The sequence below is a fragment of the Elaeis guineensis genome, chromosome 4 (genome assembly GCF_000442705.2).
Source record: "Elaeis guineensis isolate ETL-2024a chromosome 4, EG11, whole genome shotgun sequence".
Classification (NCBI taxonomy): Eukaryota; Viridiplantae; Streptophyta; class Magnoliopsida; order Arecales; family Arecaceae; genus Elaeis; species Elaeis guineensis.
Window position 1 is genome coordinate 58,933,219 of NC_025996.2, and position 6,616 is coordinate 58,939,834.

Below are 6,616 nucleotides of genomic sequence, written 5' to 3' on the forward strand. Positions count from 1 at the left end.
AAATGTATCATGAGTAGTTTGAAGATCAATTTAAAATTTGCTTATTAGATCATTTGCTTTGAAAATTACTGATAATTTTGGTTCTTTGACACATTTGCTTTGACAATTTTGCTTGTTGCTCTCGATTCTATTTCTCTATTGCTTATTGCTCGATCTTGATTTTTGATTCTCTACTCTCTTTTTTGACAGCATCAATTAAGATCTTAAGAGATTTTGAAGAGAGAAAAAAAGATAATATAAAAGACATATTTTCTCTACTCTCCCTTTTTGATATCATATTTTATTTCTTTACTCTCTTTTTTTGATTGTTTATTTCTCTACTCTCCCTCACTATAGCAATTATAAAAGACATATCAATTTGCTCATTTAGAAGATATTGCTATTCATGATATTTCATCATACATATATGAGTCATTAAAATATTTTAATTGATCCCATTCATAAATATTAATTAAAATTCAAAGCATATAAACATATATATCCAAAATGTGACTGAATACATAGGTGTCCCAATACATATGAGTCAACTCAAAATACAAAAGTCATGGATAAAAACTATCCAAGAGTCAATCAGCCAACAAAATATAAAGGCCATAAGATAGATCCTAGACAAAAATTAAAAAAAAATTAACTATTCTAGATCTAATAGATATCATGGCTAGAGGGATCAGAATCTGAAGAGTCAGAGATATGATGAGGAGATGTAGAATCAAATCCACGGACACGACCTCAACCACGTCTGCCTCGGCCACGGATAGCAGTACCGACACAAGTAGAGGGGCAAGAGGATCCTGGAGCCTGGGAAGCTACGAACTGTGCTAGAAGAGAAAGTCTGATGGTGTCCAAAAGATCCAAAGCTCTCGACACAGACTGCATCAGGGTACTAAACTGAGTAGAGACAGTCTCACTGGAGCCCCTGATCTCTCTCCTCAAAAAGTTAAATCCACTCTCTAAAATTCTCCGAAGTCTAGCCACCTCTGCAGATAGATTAGAGACCTCTGTGATATCTTCATGCGGCTGGAGATGGGCTAAGGCTAAAATTTATCCCTGCAAGTCTAAAACTCTATCTGTCAGTCTTAAAATATATCCCTCAAGCTGCTCAATACGTACGAACTAAGTAGTAAGTATCTGAAAGATGATAGAGATATGAGAGATTATGGTCTGATTTGAAACAGCCTGAGAAGTCATCCCCTAAGCAAAACCTGAGGTGGCAAACTGCTGGGATAAAATGGAGGCAACACACTGGGACATCATCTCAATCTGATCGTCTGCCATTTTGATCTTTGAATGATCTACTCTGCTCCCAGATTGCGATACAGAAATATGCCTCCTCACAGACTCTGAAGGACCATCCTCGTGATCAGACATGAACTAAATATCTGGAGATGCTTTGTGATCACGAGGAGGTGAAGACAGTCTCTCCTCCTCTGCTCTCTCCTCAGCTGGCTCCTCTGCTCTTTCCTCGACACCCTTTGACCAACCATCATTAGTCTTTGAAAAATCCATGCGGTGCAGTGTTTGACGGTTGATAGTGTCAGAATGAGACAACCTTGTAACTGCCTCCCCCTCAAAACTAACTCCGAACCTCCTAAAGACCAGAGTGAGTGCCATACCAAAAGGCAAGTGAGCCTTAGACCTATTTAGGATCTCTCTCATGGCCTCAATCATCAGAATTGGAAGGTTCAAGGGGTCTTAGTGATCACATGATACATGATGCAAATGTTCCTACCAGATAAGAGGTCATGTCTGCCACTCCTAGGGACAAATAGTTTGGTTACCATGTGATGTAACAGCCTCATCTCCACTGAAAGTATCTTGGCCTCTAATTTATTTAAACTATCAATAAAAGTTCTACCTAAGATAGTATTAATTCCTTCTTCTTTAATTAGAAGCTCCATATTAGTATAGCCTTCACAAAGCAAGTACAGAATTTATCCCAAATGCAAAGGATCAAGAATAATATCAACACCTTTCACTGTAGGCTTTACTGTTCCATTGAAGTAACTCAAATTCAAATAAAATTATCTGACTAGATCAACATAAGTATTTTCTTTCAATAGACAATAAAACTCTCATCTTTGATTTTTAATCTTTATTCCAATGGAGAATCCTTCTTTTTCAAAAAATTTAAAATCTATATTCTTTCCGAGTTTCATTTTTCGATCAGAAAGAGGTACCTTGATTGGACTGATTGGGACTGTGTAGAGCTGAAGCAGGACCTGGAGCTGGGATTGGAGCAGGAGAGGGCTCGGCTACCATTCTTTTTCTGTGCTCAGTCTTTTTCAACCCGCGAATAGATTTTTTTCTCTGTGGGAGCTTCATTTTGGGAGCCATTTGGACAAGAAGGGCTTGCAAAGAGTTTAGAAGACTAAATGAGGTAGAGAGGAAAGGATTCTAGTGGAAAAGCCAAGATTTTGGAGAGGTGAAGCACCAGTTTGGAGAAGAGAGGTAGAATCTAGGGCAAGCTCGAACCACCCAAACGAGGAAGAAAGAGGAGAGGAAGTTGGTTCCTAAACGGGCAATTTGAAGGGTGAAAATTGGTGGGAAGAGAGATTTGAGAGAAATCTTCGGTTTGAGGGAGAAGAGAGGGAGAGCTTTTGGTTTGGTGGGAGGAAGAAGAAGAAGGGCTGAGTTAGCTCAAAAAAAATTTCTCAATGAAAAGAGAGCACTCGAAGAGTTTTGACAGAATTACAAGTTTATCCTATGGTCGACCCTGGGGTCGACTCATGGCACAGAAAAATTCATAAGAATGATGAAAAAATTTGAAAAAATCTAAAATTTTGAGAAAAAAGTGTCTACCTAGAGATTGATCATGTGAAGTACAGTTTGAGCTTTTAAGAGAAAAGAAGAGATGAGAATTGAGCTCAACAAATTTGGTTTAATAAATTTTTGGCATTAAAAACTTGAAATTAGAGAGATACTTAAGCTGATGGATCAAGAATTCCTAGTTCTCTTCTAATTTCACAAATCTATCTTCACTTAAGGCCTTGGTAAAAATGTCAGCCAATTGTTTCTCAGTACATACATAGTCAAGAATTATATTATTATTTTGAACATGTTCTCTTATGAAATAATATCTAATTTCAATATATTTTGATCTAGAGTGCTGAATTAGATTTTTAGTTAGATTGATAGCACTAGTGTTATCACATCTTATGGGAGTTTTATTGAGTTTGATGCCAAAGTCCTCAAGTTGTTGCTTAATCCATAAGATTTGAGCACAACAACTTTCAGCTGCAATGTATTCGACCTCGGTCGTAGACAGTGCCACCAAATTTTGCTTCTTGCTAAATCAAGAGATTAAGTTAACTTCAAAAAATTGGTAAGTTCTACTAGTACTTTTTCTATCTAATCTACATCCAGCAAAATCAATATCTGAATATCCTATTAGGTCAATTGATGAGTCCTTAGAATACCATAGTCCTAGAGTTTGTATGCCATTTAAATATCTAAGAATTCTTTTAACCACATTCATGTGTGATTCTTTTGGATTTGATTAAAAGCGAGCACAAAGATATACACTAAACATAATATCTGGTCTACTAGTAGTTAAATACAATAGAGAACCAATCATGCCTCTATAAAATTTTAAGTCTACATTTTTACCTCCTTCATCCTTGTCAAGCTTACATGATGGGCTCATGGGTGTACCAATTGCTTTGAAATCCTCCATTCCAAATCTTTTAAGTAGTTCTCTTGTATATTTGCTTTGAGTGATGGAGATTTCTTTCTTTCTTTGTTTGATTTGGAGTCCAAGGAAGAATGTAAGTTCTTCCATCATGCTCATCTCGAACTCCCCCTGCATGAGCTTAGCAAAATCTTGACAAAGAGTTTCATTAGTAGATCTAAAAAAAATATCATCAATGTATATTTGTATAACTAAGATATCATCTTGATTTCTTTTAATGAAAAAGATTGTGTCTATATTTTCTCTTAAAAATTATTATTAAGCAAAAATTTACTTAGCCTTTCATACCAAGCCCTAGGTGCTTGTTTCAAACCATATAATACTTTGTTTAATTTAAAAAATGATTAGAAAAAGCATGATTTTCAAAACTGGAAGGTTGTTCTACATAAACTTCTTCAGCGATATATTCATTTAGAAAAGCACTTTTGACATCCATTTGGAATAACTTAAAATTCATAAAGCAAGCATATGCAAGTAAAAGTCTAATTGCTTCTAATCTAGCAACATGTACAAAGATCTCATCAAAATCAATTTTCTCTTCTTGATTATAATATTTTGTAATCAATCTTGCTTTATTTCTAATTATTTTTTCATGTTCATCCAGTTTATTCTATATACCCATTTTGTGCCAATTACTGGATAATTTATAGGTCTTGATACTAAAGTCCATACATTATTTCTTTCGAATTGATTAAGTTCTTCTTGCATTGCATTTATCCAATTATAATCTTTTTCAGCTTCATCTATGGTTTTAGGTTCAAAATGAGAAATAAATGCAAAATGATTGTGTGCATCTCTAAGAGAGGAACGAGTTCTTACTCTATGTATAGAATCACCAATGATCAATTCTTTGGGGTGATTGTGATCATACCTTCATTCTTTAAGTAGATCATTTGAGCCTTGACATTGTTCTTATTGTTCTTCACCTTCATCCTCCTGTTTGTTTTCATGTTCTTCTTCATTTTGAATTGTTGAGTCTTTTAGGGTGATCTCCTTCATCCCTTCTATAAGAGGATCTGCATCATCAATACCTTCATTCTTTCTTGAAGGAAGATCGTTAGTTTCATAAAAACAACATGTTTTGACTCCTCTACTACTAAAGTTTTTTTATTGAAAACTCTAAAAGCTTTGCTAGAAGAAAATAACCAAGAAAAATAGCTTCATCGAATTTTACATCAAATTTTTTAGTCTTTCTTTACCATTGTTCAAAACAAAACATCGACAACCAAAAATACAAAAATATGCAATGTTTGGTTTTCTTCCTTTCCAAAGCTCATAGGGAGTTTTTTTTAAAATTGATCTAATTAAAGCATGATTTAATATGTAATATGCCATATTAATTGCTTCTGTCCAAAAATATTTTGGGAAGTTGCTTTCACATAGCATGGTATGGACCATTTCTTTGAGGGTTCTATTTTTTCTTTCTACTACCCATTTTGTTGGGGTGTCCTAGGTGCTAAAAGTTATGGTCAATACCTTTTTCATTATAAAATTTTTTAAAATCTTGATTTTAAATTCGATTCCATGATCACTTCGAATATTTTGAATTGAAAAATCTTTTTCATTAGTGACTTTTCGATAAAATTTTGAGAACACATGAAAAGTTTCATCCTTATGTGTTAAAAAGAAGACCCATGTAAAATGAGAGAAATCATCAATAATCATAAAGCCATATCATTTTTCACCTAGACTAGTAGTTCTAGTGGGTTCAAATAAATCCATGTGCAATAGTTCTAATGGTCTAGAAGTTGAAACAATATTTTTAGATTTGAATGAGACTCTTGTTTGCTTACCCAGTTGGCATGTATCACAAATTCTATCCTTTTCAAAATTAATTTGGGTAAGCTGGTAACCAATTCCTTTTTAATAAGTTTTGAAAGTGAATGATGCTAATATATGCAAGCCTACGATGCCAAAGCCAACTAGTCTCATTAATCTTGGCATTCAAGGCTACTAGGCATTGCATGTTTATTTTGAAAGATCATTCAAATCTACCATATAAATATTATCATATCTATGCCCAACAAATTTAATGCCTTCATCAATAGGACTATTACTATGCAAAATGAAGATTCAAAAATGACTTTGTGTTCTTTATCATAAAATTGACTTATGCTTAATAGATTATGTTTCAAACCATCTACTAACAAAATATTTTCAATGTATTTAGAGGGAGTGATACCAATGTTATCTATACCGATGATTTTTTCTTTGCTATTGTCTCCAAAGGTGACAATCCCTCAATCTTTGTATCAAGTGTGATGAATTGAAATTTATCACGGTCATGTGTCTTGAGCACCCACTATCAAGATACATTTTTGATTTATTCCTTGGATACAAGACACACCTGCATGCAAAAATCAAGTTTTCATTTAGGTACCCAAGCTTTCTTGGATCCTTTTTGGTTAGTTACAGTGGTTGCTTTTGGAACTCATATTTTTTTACATTAGAATTTTCAGATTTATTAGAAAAATATGTATAGGATTTGTGTCCTACTTTATCACATTTAAAGCAAGTAATATTTGAAAACTTGTTGCATGATGAGTTTACAAAGATATTTTTCAGAATTTTTATTTCTTTAAAGGTTATATCCAAGACGGCTTTATCATAAATAGCCTTTTGATTGTCAAGTATCATTTAGAGTTTATTTGAACTTAAAGTAACTTTTCAACCATTGGTTTTAACTTGATAATTTATTTTTTAAATTCAGATTTTTTTGAGACAAGATTGATTTTTTATTTGAAATAATCTCATTTTTTTAGTAAAGATTAATTCTTTGATTTTAATTCTTTGTTCTTTATCCTAGCTTCTTTAGTTCATCAATTAGATCATAAAATACTTCATGAAGTTCTTCAAAGGTAAAGTTATTAGGAGTTTCAGTGTTTACCTCATTTTCATATGCCATAAGCACAAGTTGGCTTATTCATT